Raw genomic sequence first — 15,725 nt, 5'->3', positions numbered from 1 at the left:
TTAAACAATTTCATTTTTAGGAGCTCCATTACCTTTACAGCTCTCTAAAATTCCAAATTTAAATTTTTACTCAGTTATTAAACAATCTTTATGGATTTGGATTCAGTTTCGTAATTTTTTAAATTTTAAACAGTTTAAGTTGTCTAGTTTTTTATATCTAAACTTTTCATTTAAATCTTCAATAACCGACCCCATTTTTCTCCTATGGAAAAATAAAGGGATCCTTTTTTTTTACAGATTTATAATGGTCGACTGATGACTTTTGAAGAGTTAATAAATACTCTCTTGCTCATACACATTTTTGCAATATTTTCAGGTTAGACAGATTTTTACAACAATATTTACCCAAGTTTCCATACTTACAAGAATCTGATTTGTTGGATACCATTTTGAAATTGAATCCCTTAGTGAAAGGTTCCATTAGCAGAATTTATAATTTACTCTTGTTACAAAAAGAGAACCTATCACTAAAGATTAAACAAGATTGGGAGAGCGAGCTTAATATGACCTTTGTGAATGAAGATTGGGTTTGAATTTTGAAAAATGTAATTTTCTTCTTCTATATGTGCCAATCACTGTCTAATTCAGTTTAAAATCATCATTATTTAACAAAGGAGAGACTATCTAAAATATTTCCTAGTGTAGATAATTATTGTGATAGATGTAAAACTGAACACAAAGTACACTGCAGATGCTGTTGTCAAATCAAGATGTACAAAAAAGCTGGATGAACTCAGCAGGTTGCGCAGCATCTGTTGAAAAAAGCAAGGATGTACCTGTACATTCAGAGGGTGCCAGAAAAGGTCCAGTAACATCACGAATGAGCCCACACACCATTCTTGTGGACCGTTTGTCCCATTTGCACCAGGGAGGCGGTGACATGGTATCCATTGCCAGGACCAGCAGACTCAAAAACAATTACTTTCCCCAAGCAATAAGGCTGACCAACACTTCCACCCATTAACTCCACCACCATTATATTTCCTGTCAGCCTAACTTCACCTTAAGAATGTACAATCAACTTATGTATATATGCTATCATATGTATTTATATTTATTGTGTTTTTTATTATTATTGTGTCCTTTATTTTTTTGTGTGGAGGGTCTCCTGGTCTAGACTAGTCTTTGTACAGTCTGGTTAGGAAACACATCTCTTCAGAAGAGTGTATTTTTTTCACTTCCAGTTTTGAGTTTTTTCCTCTGCTCACTGGGAGATAATGTGATGGTTGTTATCAGACATGTTTTTAGACTCCTCTTTCTCTTCCAGCAGAGTTGCTGTTTCCTTTGCCATTAGTTCTTGCTTGTATTTATTCAGATTATGCAGCATACAGCACAAAAATCTTTGCACCCGTTTGGAATAGACTGTCAGGGACACTGTAATTACATTTTCAGGTCCAGTATGCCATTGCTCAGAACAATTCTGATGTTTACTAGATAGCCCATACAGCTGTCCCTTGCACCTGTGCCATATGATCACACAGGTTAAAGGAATAGATAGCCCTTATCTCCCAACATTAAATTATTTGGGCATGATAGTTATTTATCTCCCAAGGGAGAATGTGTTGTAGCAAAGTTAGCTGGTTGACTTCTCTGGTCTAGCAATGTGCAGCAAATTGTAATACATGGCAGAGATCTGCTACCTGCACTTGGAATGATCCTATGGTGCAGCTGTTCAGTCAGTGTGACTCTAATTTTAACAGAAACACAGAAATGTAGAAAACCTACTGCACAATACAGGCCCTTTGGCTCACAAAGCTGTGCCAAACATATCCTTACCTGAGAAATTATCTAAGGTTACCCATAGCCCTTTATTTTTCTGAGCTCTAATATACCTCTCCATGGGTCTCTTAAAAGACCCTAGCGTTTCCACCTCCACCATGTTGCCGGCAGCCCATTCCACGCACTCACCACTCTTTACGTAAAAAACTTGCCCCTGATGTCTCCTCTGTACCTACTTACAAGCATCTTAAAACTGTGCCCTCTTTTGCTATCCATTTCAGTCCTGGGAAAAAGCCTCTGACTATCCACATAATCAATGCCTCTTATCATCTTATACACCTCTATCAGGTCACCTCTCATCCTCCATCGCTCCAAGGATAAAAGGCCGAGTTCACTCAACCTGTTCTCATAAGGCATGCCCCCCAATCTAGGCAACATCCTTGTAAATCTCCTCTGCACCCTTTCTATGGTTTTCACATCCTTCTTATAGTGAGATGACCAGAGCTGAGCACGGTACTCCAAGTGGGGTCTGACCAGTGTCCTATAGAGCTGCAAGTTTACCTCTCAGCTCCTAAACTCAATCCCACGATTGATAAAGGCCAATACACTGTATGCTTCCTTAACAACAGAGTCAACCTGCGTAGCAGCTTTGTGCGTCCTATGGACTTGGACCCCAAGATCCCTCTGATCCTCCACACTGCCAAGAGTCTTACCATTAATACTATATTCTGTCACCTTATCTGGGTTGAACTCCATCTGCCACTTCTCAGCCCATTTTTGCATCCTATCAGGTCCCACTGTAACTTCTGACAGCTCTCTACAATATCCACAACACCTCCAACCTTCGTGTCATCAGCAAATTTACTAACCCATCCCTCCATGTCTTCATCCAGGTCATTTATAAAAATCACGAAGAGTAGGGGTCCTAGAACAGATCCACGAGACACACCACTGGTGACCAACCTCCATGCAGAATATGACCCGTCTACAACCACTCTTTGCCTTCTGTGGGCAAGCCAGTTCTGGATCTGCAAAGCTATCTCCCCTTGGATTAAATGCCTCCTTGCTTTCTCAATAAGCCTTGCATGGGGTACCTTGTCAAATGCCTTGCTGAAATCCAAATACACTACATCTACTGCTGTACCTTCATCAATGTGTTTAGTCACATCCGCAAAAAATTCAATCAATTTTGTAAGGCATGACCTGCCTTTGACCAAGCCATGCTGACTATTCCTAATCATATTATGCCTCTCCAAATGTTCATAAATCCTGCCTCTCAGAATCTTCTCCATCAACTTACCAATGAATTCACTGAATAAAGGAACAATCATTTCCTGGGCTATCTCTACTCCCTTTCTTGAATAAGGGAACAACATCCACAACCCTACAATCCTCTGGAACCTCTCCCATCCTCATTGATGATGCAAAGCTCATCGCCAGAGGCTCAGCAATCTCCTTCCTCGCCTCCCACAGTAGCCTGGGGTACATCTTGTCCAGTCCCGGTGACTTATCCAACATCCAGTAGTCCTGACGAAGGGTCTCGGCCTGAAACGTCAACAGAGCTCCTCCATATAGATGCTTCCTGGCCTGCTGTGTTCCACCAGCATTTTGTGTGTGTTGTTTGAATTTCCAGCATCTGCAGATTTCCTCGTGTTTGGACTTATCCAACTTGATGCTTTCCATTTTTCATTTTTAAAATCTTTTTATTAATACATAATCTTCTACAACTATAGAATAATACAAAATTTCAACAAATTAATATGTATACAGTTAATAGAGTTGAAGAAAAAAACTAATCATAATATATAAAAATGAAAAAAAAATTATATAGGAAAAAGGGAAAAAAGAACCCCATTAACTGCAAAAAAAACCCATTAGGAATCAATCCTCGGAAGCAATACGTTTAACCGTCATCTAGATATATAGAAAAAAGTTCACCAACTGCCAGTTCACATTTTTTTTAAAAGATAATAAAATTTGAAGGAAACCATATAGAATAATTCAAATTAAATGGTAATATTTCCCATCTTCTCTCAAAATTAAATCGAGGTTCAGAAGTTCTACTTCTAATTTTTTCCAAGCTGAGACATAACATTACTTGAGAAAACCATTCAATTACTGTAGGGGAAGAGATATCTTTCCATGTTAATAAAATAGCCCTTCTTGCCAACAATGTACAAACATAACAAATGCAATTGCATGTTGATCTGAAGATGAAATACTCTGAATATGATGCGGAACTATTCCAAATAGAACAGTTAATCTATTAGGTTGTAAATTAATTTTCAAAGCTTTAGAGAAAGTCGAAAATAAAGATTTCCAAAACAGTTTTAATGAAGAACATGTCCAGAACATATGTGACAACGTAGCTACTTCAGTTTTACAACTAGACATACAAAAAAGCTGGATGAACTCAGCAGGTCGGGCAGCATCCGTTGAAAGAAGCAGTCAACGTTTCAGGTTGTAAGTTTGGTGCCAGTGAAATGGCAGGCAGTTTTGACCCTTCCTGTCCACCACACTGCAGTTTCCATACTAATTAGTGATGTAGCTTGTTAGGATAATCTCTACTGCCTATCTGTAGAATGATATGAGTGTGGATGCCCAAAGTCCAGCTCTCTTCAGCCTCCACAGGAAGAAGAGATGCTCATGAGCTTTCTTGACTGTGTAGGATATGTTCTGGGACTGTGTGTGATACATACTACCAGAAGTCTGAAACTGCTTGCAGTTTCCACTACTGTACTGCCAATGAAAAGGGTGGAGGGTGTGAGTTCTCCTGAAGCTGATAACCATCTCCTTTCTTCTGTGACATTAAGAAAGAGGTTATTAGCCTGGCAACAGGCTTCAAATTCTTCCACCTCCTCTCTTTAGGCCATCTCACCATTGTTGGTGAAGAGCTCCACCACTGTAATGTTATCTGCCAACTTGACAATGTGATTGCTCAGGTTTTTGGCTGTGCAGTCATGTGTGCGCAGACTGTACAGCAATGGGCTCAGCACAGATCCCTGGGAGGCACCCATGTTGAGGATGATGGGGAGAATGGAACGGTTGTGCATCCTGACTATCTGAGGTCTCTTCATTAGTAAGTCTTTTTACCCATCAGTTAGGGTGTGTCACCTCCTTCTCAGTGACATACTGACCTCAAAAGTGGTACAGATGCCCTCCTTTCTGCTACTGGCAACTTTGACCTAAATGGAGGAGATAAAGGATAATGAGTTGACCTCTATAATGTGGGTGGAATAATGTCAAATGGAAAGATAAGGCTGAAGAGCTGTGCAGGAGTGTGGAATAATGGATAATGTGGAGAGGAAGCATTACAAGGCATGTTGTTTTTTTTAGACATTGCTCTGCCATTGGAGGATCTTCAGTGTCGACTGATATAAAGTCAGAGAGCAAGAATAACACAGGCCATATGTACATATCATAGTATAGTATAGAAACAGGTCTTTTGGCTACCAATTTACTAAAATACACGTAGACAATATCTACTGGTCTACCTTCATCAATCTCTCTTGTCACCTTGTCAAAAAAACAATCAAATTGGTAACACATGACTTGGCCTGCACAAAACCATGCTGGTTCTTCCTAATTAGGCCATGGGTTTCCAAATGCTCATATATCCTATCTCTAAGAAATTTCTCCAGTAATTACCCTACAACTGATGTGAGGAGCCACCGGTCTATAGTTTCCAGGATTTTGCCTTGTTCTTTTCTGAAATGGGGTACAACATTAGCCACCCAGCAGTATTCTGGGTCCTCACTTCTGCTTAGAGAGGACAATAAGAAACTGGTTAATGCCCCAGCAATTTCATCTCTTGCCTTCTTCAATAACCTGGCATAAACCCCATCAAGCCCTGGGGACTTATCCACCTTAATACTCTTTAGGAGACCCAACACATTCTCCTCCTTGATTTCTAAATGCCCTAGCGTACTTATGCACTGATCTCCTGGTCCTCCCTGTCCTTTTTCTTGGTAAGTACTGAGCTAAAATACTCATTAAGGACCTCACTCACATTCTCTGCATCCAAGCAAATGTTTCTCCTTTTACCCTTGAGTGGTCCTACCCCCTCCCTAGTTAGCCTCTTGCTCTTAATGTATGTAAAGAATGTCTTGGGATTCACCTTAATCCTACTTGCCAAGCCTTTTCATGGCCCCTCCTGGCTTTCCTAATTTCCTTCTTTAGTTCTCTTCTGGCATCTTTATACTCTTCATGTGCTTCATTTGATCCTAACTTCCAAAGCTTTACATACCTTTCCTTTTACTTTTTGACTAAATTTAGCATCTTTCTGGACATCCAAAATTCTCTTACCTTTCTATCCCTTCTCACAGGGACATTTTACTGTACTCTGTGTGGTTGATCTTTAAACACCCTCCACGAGTCTGATGTAGACTTGCCAGAGAAAGGGTATTCCCAATTAACACTCCTTAATTCCTGCCTAACGCCCTTGTAACTTTCTCCAATTTAAGACTCTCCTTCAAGGACCATACCTATCCTTGTCTATAGCTATCGTGAAAATTAAGGAGTTGTGGTCACTGTTCCCTAACTGGTCACCTACAGTAAGGTCAGTCACCTGGCCAGGTTCATTACCCAATACCAGGTCCAGTATTGTTCCTTGTCTTGTTGGACCATCTATATACTGATTTAACAAACCCTCCTGGGTATACTTAACAAATCTGGCCCCATTTAAACCCCTTGTACTAATGAAGTCCCAGCTTGGATTAGGGAAGTTGAAATTTCCCATGAGAACCCTACTAATTTTACACATTTCCTTAATCTGTTTATACACCTGTTCCTCACTGTGCTGGTGACTTGGGAGAGGGGTGGGGGTTGTGGGTGTCTGTAGTACAATCTCATCTGTGTGATTACACCCTTCCTATTCTTGAGTTCCATCCAAATGGACTCAGTGTCTGGCCCCTCCATATGTCTCCCCTGAGTGCAGCTGTGATATTGTCCCTGATTTACCTCCTCCTCGCTCTATTCTGGTATGTTAACCACGCATTCCTACCCCTCTCTCAACCAAGTCCCTGGGATGGCCAAAACATCGCAGTTCCATTTACTGAGCCATGCTCTAAGTTCATCACCTTTACTCATAATACTCCTAGCATTAAACATGCACATTTCTAACTATCTATTAATTCAATTTTGCCTATCAATAGTTTTCTTGACATCTATTTTCCTGTCCAATCCTTCATTTACTGACCTGATGCTCTGGTTCCCAGACCTCTGCGAAACTAACTTAAATCCTCCCAAATGCATAATTCTGAAAAAAGAATGCTAAAAAATTTTTCAAGGATTTTTGGCAAATTTGATGATTTTCTGAGAGGAAAACCAACACATATGCACATTATGTAACATTTAGTTCTATCTTTAGGTAAACCCTGAGCTAAACTTTACCTAAAAAGGATTCTGCTCATTTAATCATAAATTGTCATTGAACATAAACACTGTTACATGAAGGTCAAACACTGATGTCCAAGAAGCAACATTATTCCTTCATTCTGTGGTGGCATGCCACTATGCTCAAATACATGAATACACGAAAAGATTACCCCATTCATGACATGACTCGTGACTCAGAAGCCTAATGTTTCCTAATATGGGTAGAGTACATTCTATAAAGGAAATCCAGCCGGAGAGCAGGTTGTTGGTTGACTGGACTAGTAATTAACTTTCTGGTCTTTGCTGGAGAACTCTAGTAGAACTCTTTAAGAATTCACAGAGAACTGAACAACCACAATCCACATTTTTCACAATTTGTACAGAAAAGAACAATGGAATACAAAAATGAGAGACAGAAGGAAATGAAGTTAAAAAGACAGACAACACAGACATTTCTTTCTGGCCAGACTGTCTATGAGCAACTTAACCAAAATACAGCACATGAATATAACATTAATTTAGCATCAGCCAATATTAGGTACAATGTAAAGAAGAATAGCAACACAATATCAATACAAATATGGCATCACAGAGACTTGGCTGTCACAAGGCCAAGAATAGCTGCTGGATGTTCCCAGGATTTAGATATTTTGAAAGGGACACAGGTAAAAGAGCTGGGGGAATGGCATTGCTAATCAGAGATAGTGTCATAGCTGCTGAAAGGGCAAACGCTGTGCAGTAATTGTCCACTGAGTTGGTGGGGCTTGAAGTTAGAAACAAAAAGGGATCAATCACCCAGTTGGGAGTATTTTATAGAACCCTGAATAGCAAAGGGGACACTGAGGAACGGACCTTGAGGCAGACTTTAGAAAGGTGTAAACAAGGGTTGTTGTCATGGGTGACTTCAACTTCTCTTAAATGAATTGGCACTTCCTTAGTGCCTACTCCTTAGTAGGTGGAGTGAAATTTGTTAGGTGTGTGCAGGAAGTATGTAGACAAACCTACTAGAATAGAGGCCATACAAGTCTGGTGCTCGGCAATAACCCAGATCATTTCAGAGACAGTGACTGCAACTCCATTTTGGAAGGTTAATCTTGAAAGCAGAATTCAGGGTTAATAGCATGATAATTAACATGTGGAGGAACAGAGGAATCCTGTGGTCCATACCTCCCTCAAAGTTGCCATACAAGTTGATAAGGTGGTTATGAAGGTGTATATTATAAGGCTTTCATTAGTCAGGTGATAAGTTCAAGATCTGTGAGTTAATCTTGTATCTCTATAAAACCCTGGAATATTGTGTTAAGTTCTTGCCCCCATTATAGAAAGGATGTAGCAGAAGCTTTAGAGAGGATGGAGAGGAGATTTACCAGGATGCTGCTTGGTTTAGGGAGCATGTTTTGTTTTATAAGGATAGGTTGAATGAGCCAGGGTTCTTTGGAGAGAAGCAAGATGAGAGGGTTTTTGATAGAGGTGTACAAGATGATATGAGTCAAGTGGAAAGCTGGAGACTTTTCCCCAAAGTGGAAATAACTAATACCACAGTGCATATTTTTAAGTGGTTGGAGGGAAGTATTGGGGTTTATCAGAAGTAAGTTTTTTACACAAGAGTGGTGAGTGTGTGGAATGCCCTATCAGGGGTGGTGGTAGAGACAGATTCATTTGATGCATTTGAGAAACGCTTGGATAGGCACACAGATGATAGACATAAACAGGGGCTATGTAGGAGTGAAGTCTTAGATTGATTACTTAGAGTATGTTAAAGGCTGGGCAAAGAACCATACTGGTTGTAGTATTCTATGTTCTGTATACAGTTTTAAAAGCAACCCCCTCCCTGCGAACTCTACCTGCTGTTTCCTATTGATATTCATTGCCTTATGCTCCAAAGATTGTTAATGAGCATTGGACAACATTCTTGTATTACAGTAGTTGTGAGATATGGCTGTGCAACATCTAAAAGTGACTAGTGTGGTGGAACAGTGGAGCATACGATTGTGAGATATAATTATTCAACTGGAAGAATGGATGGAGATCTAAGGGAAGTGGTGAAGCGGATACGGTGAGACTTTAAAACTTCCATTTGCCTCAACTGATGAAGCACGAATGGCCATTGATCTTATGTCACCACATCCCACTGCCACTACTCTCATCCACAACTAATTCCCCCACTGCCTTCTGTCGAGAACATTCTGCTGACTCTTTAACATTCCGTCCCGTGTAGTGGTGGGTCGTGGAAACCGGGAGCGGTGCAACTCTCCGGGAACAATTCGTCGGCGGAGGAATGGACGGCGTTCGCTTCCCGCCACTCACGCGCCGGCCACGCCCCTCGCGGGAAGCGTCTGGACACGTGCGGACAGCTCGCGCTGGCGGGGCTGCTGTCAGTGCGGCTGCTCTTCGTTTCTCAGACAACAGGCTGCTCCGGTGTTTCTCGGAGGTTAGTCGCCCCCCTCCCCCATTAGCGAACAATGAGTGGAGTGGAGCCGGGTCATTACAGGACGGCAGAGTCTATGCCGACGGGCACGTTAAGCGGGTCCCGTTTTGTGACGCGTCATGTTGCTTCGATCGGCCCGAGGTGGTGGGCAACGCAACCCCCGAACAGGTCCTCCGGTTCAGGGGATGCGCTCTGTTACGGAACCTGCGGCCGCGGCTGTGCACCATCTTGTTATGACCATTGTCACAACCGCCGAGCACCTTATATCCCGGACTCATTCCATTTCCCCCCCTCATATCACCTCCCGCATCCACCTCGGTCGCCTAACCCCGGTCCCACCGCCAATATCTGTTACCGTCTGGTTTTCCTCCTGATCCCCTCTCCGTTCCGAGTAACCCCCACCGCCCAGCCGTGTTTTGATCGGGCGCTGAAGTGCGGGGTTGTTTGTCTTCACTCGCAGATGTATCGGTGCTTGCGGCGATAACGGCACCTCTGACTGGATTTCTGTGTTCTTCGGGTTGTGTGGCTGAAACGGGGAATTGCTGAGCTCTGAGTGCATCGTCTTCACTCAAGGGGACCTCTCTCTCCTTCGACAAATTAAAACCGCAACAGTGGTAAAGCATTTGCATTCGACCTGTCTCGGGCAGATATTTGCTTTTGATTAACTCTTCCTATACATTTCGTGATCTGTTAGAATCGATCATCAATCCAATGTAAGCTTAAAACTCTTCAATCATAATTTCATATAAGATCATAAGTTCTTTACTTAATGGAAAAAGATGGGAATAGATCAGGATTTCATATATTAAATTGGGTAAGGCTAATTTCAATAAAATAAGAGGACCTGGCCAAGGTAAATGACAAACATCTATTTTGCAGGTGGGGAACATAAAAAAGGAAAAATATCAAGAGCTTAGGATCAGCGTGTTCTGATAAGGATGATACCCTTCAGTGTAATGTACACGGAACCCTGGATAATTAAGGTTAAGTGGGGGGGGGGGGTGCGCAGAAGCATAAGAACCTAAAGACCAGGAAGTCTATCAAGTGCATAAGGAGTGTAAGCAGGTTATTAAGAGGGAAATCAGAAAGGCAAAGAGCTATCATGAAACATCACTGATAGACATGATTAACATAAAACTGAAGTCATTCATATGGTAAAGGAGAAAGGATAATCAGAGAAAGCCAATCAACATACAACTAGAGAACAGGTGAGATCCTGAATGAAAGCGTTTCTTTAGTATTTACAAAGGAAATTGACTTTATAAATGGAGAGTTCATTATTAAATTTTAGTATGGGCTTAAAGGTAGATAAATGTAAACGCTGGTGAGATTTTTCCTAGGCTGCTGTTGATGGTAAGGAAAAAGATAGCTGGGGCTCTGGCTTGAGAATTTTAAAATCTGCTGGCCACAAGTGAGTTAACAGATCACTGGAGGACTGTAAATGCAGTTATTTTTTCAAAAACTGCAACATGGGAAAACCTAACAATTACAGTCCTGTAAGTTGAACATCAGAAGTTACTGGAAAAGTTGAGGGGCTGGATTAATGATCACTTGGAAAGGCAGGGACAGCTAGCAGATACAGCTAGCATTGCTTTGTCAATGGCATATCTTATCTGACCAATCTGATTGAATATTTTGAAGAGGTAACAAATGTATTTATGAGGACAGTGCAGTAGGTGAGGTTTACATGTTAAGTCTTTACAAAGTCCCACATGAAAGATAGTCCATATGTTTAGGGGCTATGGGACCCAAGGTAAGTGGAATCTGAAGTTGGCTTGAAGTAGGAACAGAAGGTAATGGTTGTTTTTTTGATTGGGTGCCTGTGACTAGTGGTGTGACCCTTTTGTACATGCAAGACATAAGTTTGTTAATGATGTAAAGGGTGGGATTGTTGGTAGTAAAGGGTAGTAGTCATAACCTCTAGGGTAATATGATACATTAGTGAAATGGGCTAGAAAAATGACAGTCATTAAATGTGAGCTAACATATTTTGGGAATACCAGTGAAGGTGAGTGACATTGGTGTATGTCCAAATAACCTTGAAAATGGGCATGTAGGTGGTTTGAAAGGCAGAAGGGACTCTAACGTTCATTTGTTCAAAGTTCAAAGTAAATTTATTATCAAAGTGCATATATATCACCAAATACAACCCAGAGATTCATTTTCTCATGGGCATACTCAATAAATGCATTAAATGGTTTAATAACCATAATAGTAACAATGAAAAATTGTTGGAGCCTTTAATAAAAGAGCAAGATGCTTAAATGTTATAAAACATCAGTCGGATGTCTGCTGCAGTATGGCATGCAATTCTAGTCAAGGTGTGATAGAGATTCTCCAGGATGTTGCCTGGGATGGAATGTTTCAATTATAGGGAGAGACTGGAGAGGCTGGATTTGTTTTCCCTGGAGTGCAGGAAGTTACGAGAGGCTATGAGCATAAAATTATAAGGAATAGATGGGTAGACTGCAGGTATCATTTCCCCTTATTAGAGATAGATAAGACTAGAGAATATAGATTGAGGGTAGGAATAAGAGGTTTAGTGGAGAACTAAGGAGATTATTTTTACCCAGAGAATGGTGAGTCCTGGAATACATTGTCTAAGAACCTAGTGGAGACAGACATTGACAGCATTTAACTGCACTTGAATTGCCCAGACATGGAAGCCTATGTGCCAAGTGCTGATGTAATTGATATGGATGGGTGCTCTAGGTGCTTTGGTTTCCTCCTACATCCGGAAAGGCTGCAAGTCAGTAGCTTAAATGCCCAGTGTATTGTCTGTATTGTGTAGATAAGTAGTAAAATCTGAGGAAAGGTTGATAGAAATGTTAGGGGAATAAGGTAGGTTAGGTCAGAATTAGTATAATTGAGTGCTTCAAATCTCACTTTTAAAGTCAATATTTAAGCATTGTCTCCTAGTAAGGTTTCAGATTCATATGCATGGACCATGATACTCCAGTTCCAGTGTACTTATCAGGGAGTACTGAATGTGTTATGTTTCTGTGGCATTGTGTTTCAGAAGCTAAAGTTCTAAGGCTTGTCACTCTGATGGTATGTACTTAGAAAAAAATCTCATAATGCTATTTTCTGACCATGAGGATGAAAACTTTTGGAATTATTAAGGAAGTGCTTGAAAAATATTAGAGGGTAGACAGTAAACTGGGATTTATGGAAGACAAATTGTTTTTTTACATATCAGATTTATGTAGCCATACAGCACAAAAATGGGTCCTTCAACCTCATGATTCTGCACTAACCATGAAGCCTCCATCTGCACCAATTCTACACTAATCTCATTAAATTTTCCCAACATTCCTATCACTTCCTCAATGTTTCCACCACTAGCCTGCATATTCAGGGCAATTTACATGACCAATTAACCCTTCAACCCATTGTTGGAAAGTGCAGAAACCACATCAGCTTGATGAGAGCTGTCTGGTGACGAGGAGAATATGCAGTCTCCAGGTCAGGATTGAATTTGCATTGCTGATATTGTGAGTCAGTGACTCCACAGCTGCGGCATCCTTAAATGGATTTGTTTGAAGTTTTAACTAGTGAACATTTGTACCTCCTGTACCTAATCAAGTGGCCACTGATTGTACATTTATGATCTTCTGCTGCTGTAGCCCATCCACTTAGATGTTTGGTGTGTTGTGAATTCTGAGATGCTCTGCTGCACATCACTGTTGTAATGTATGGTTATTCAAGTTGCCTTCCTGTCAGTTTGAACAAGTCTGGCCATTCTCCTCTGACCTCTTCTCATTAAACATTTTCACCTACAGAACTACTGTTCACTAGATATTTTTGTTCCACACACTGTTCCCTCCAAATTCTAGACCAGGGATTCTGAACCTGGGATCCATGGATCCCTTGATAAACAGTGAAGATCCATGGCATGATCAACGTTGGTATTCCTCCTCTCAGACTGTGGTGTGAAAATCCCAGGTGATCAGCAGTTTCTGATTAGACATTAGATTACAATTTTTCCCATTCTGATGTCTAGTCTGAACCTGTTGACCATGTCTGCATGCTTTTATGCATGGAGTTGCTGCCAAGTGGTTGCCTGATTAGATATTTGCATTGCATCAATAATAAAATGAGGGGTTGTGTAATACCAAGTGGTTTGATGATGCTAGCTAGATGACATTGTGATTCATGAGGAAGATGCAGAGATACAGAGAAGCTGCATAAAAGAGAAAGACTAGCAGACTGGGCCACTGCTATTTTGGTTAGAAAAACTAGTGATCATGTTGAGAAGTGTGATTTTTTTTCAAGTCGCTTGCCAGAGTAGATGCACAATTATTATTTCCCCTGGCCAGGGTGTCTAGAATTAGGAATCACATAAAAATAAGTGGTCAACCAATAAAGACAATTGAGAAGATACTTCTGCACCCAAAAGGATATTCCACTTAAGAATTCCACTCAGCTGGTTGCAGAAGGTTAATCGCTGAGTAAGGAGACACAAGAGATTGTAGGTGCTAAAATCTGAATATCATATAAAAAGCTAGAGAAAATTATTGGGTTGGGAATCATCAAAAGAAGGAAATTGGTAGTCATTGTTCTGGGTCAAGACCATCTGGACTCAGCCATTGTAGCAGAAAAACAAGTGTTAACGTTGCCTTTCATACTGAAGCTGCACAGCATACTGAAGTTACACCAGATTGCCTAAATAAAGATTGTGTTGCAGTTGCTCACAGATGAAGGCTAAACTTTTGTGTGGGCTTGTGTGCATTTCCATTTTGAATGTTTTGGCTAGTTGTGGACTTGTGCAGGCTTTGACACCAAACATTGCAGCTTTCACTGCCGTGCAAGCAGTATGATGCACACGTGTTACAGTGGAAGGCTAGCTTGCTGTCAGTTAAATCATTGCTGCATGGTTACAAAATCCATTACAGGCAGAAGCTTCCAAGTTTTTGAGGGCACTCCAGCACATTACAGGAGAAATTAATGCCCCACATTCTGAAAGTGGCAGTGGATCCATGAAATACAGATTTTGTGTGATGACAGACAATAGTCAGAAAAGGATTGGCAACAGTAATTAAATGTCTCTTTTAAATATGTCAGTTATCACTGGTGATAACAGCATGTTTGTTCAGAATTGGGCAATGATAATGCCACTTACAGTATTGTGGAAATGGTTTAATTGCACTTCATTACTAGATTTTGATTTGGAAAGATGGTGAATTGCAACAGTATTCCAAGTCTAATTAGTGGCAAGTCTTGCTTGATTTGGCTATAAACTGGCTCATAATGCCTTACTCATAATAAGATTTCAGGTGAACCTTTGTACAAAGACTGCCACTCTCTTTAGCTAGCTACTGACTTCTAGTCAAGTCCCAAAAGTGACTCTCCCTTACTATTGGCTCACAGCAGGTAAGGCTTTGTTCTTACTTTAATCGGCAAAGGTGAAGTACAAAGTCTTCTCTGGGCAGTACTATAGGGTGCTCCAGGAGTGATTAGAAGTGCTGTTTCTTCTCTTCCTCACCTTAGTTGCACTCTCTGCCAAGTTCCTTGTGACCGATTGTTGTGATTATAATTGCGTTTTTCATCCCCAAAACCAGGAGCTCAGATTTGAGTGAGGGACTTGTGATAGAGAATGTAACTTGTGCCTTCCATGTTTACCACTCATTTGTAGAAGGAAGTTGTAAAGGACTGATAACTCCCAGAAGGTGCAGATTCATTCTTAAAGGATCATAGAGGGTAATCTGTGCATTCCTGAAGATGAATGTGTTACATCAGCTTCCTGAATGCTTTCCTCTTGGACCAGAGACAATTTAATGTGTTCAAGGTGTCTCAGTCTTTGTAGGTTGGGGAGGCTCCATAGATTGCATTAGGATGGTATGTTTGTCAGAATTTACTGGATGCCCACAATCCTGGGAAATCTGCAACCTTATAATGTCTGGTTTCAGTCTATGAAAACAAAATGAGTTTCCCTCATTCTGAGTAGAGAATGCCAGTTTATTTGATTGTGAAACGTGGCATAAAGCAGATGGAACTTTCTAGAAGGGGTATAATTTAGAAGCCAGTGGGTTTTACTTCTAAAGGTAAAGTAGCACAGGTCTTTGCACTGGCCTTTCTTTGGACAACCTAAACTTTGGTTATACTGGTCCTCCAATTGTTGTAGGAGCTTGTATTTCAGAAGACTCCTTGCTAAGCCTGAAAGACCCTCTTCCTTCAGTTTCTGGAGGAGATGTCAAGAGCC

General features: G+C 40.8%; 1 protein-coding gene across 7 annotated transcripts in view; it reads left to right on the top strand.

The window, feature by feature from the left end:
* Positions 1 to 9,413: 9,413 nt before the first annotated feature.
* Positions 9,414 to 15,725, top strand: part of tmem269 (transmembrane protein 269) — a 115,025-nt gene continuing 108,713 nt past the window's right edge. For 4 of the 7 annotated variants that reach the window (XM_059951689.1, XM_059951685.1, XM_059951684.1 and 1 more), the window contains exons 1-2: positions 9,422 to 9,526; positions 9,984 to 10,137. The gene's annotated coding sequence lies outside the window, so the exon portion shown is untranslated. Of the gene's footprint in view, positions 9,527 to 9,983; positions 10,138 to 15,725 lie in introns of all 7 variants that reach the window. The other 3 variants (XM_059951682.1, XM_059951687.1, XM_059951688.1) reach the window with 3 other exon arrangements.

The sequence above is a fragment of the Hypanus sabinus genome, chromosome 27 (genome assembly GCF_030144855.1).
Source record: "Hypanus sabinus isolate sHypSab1 chromosome 27, sHypSab1.hap1, whole genome shotgun sequence".
NCBI classification, from domain to species: Eukaryota; Metazoa; Chordata; class Chondrichthyes; order Myliobatiformes; family Dasyatidae; genus Hypanus; species Hypanus sabinus.
This window is presented reverse-complemented; position numbering and strand designations above follow the sequence as displayed.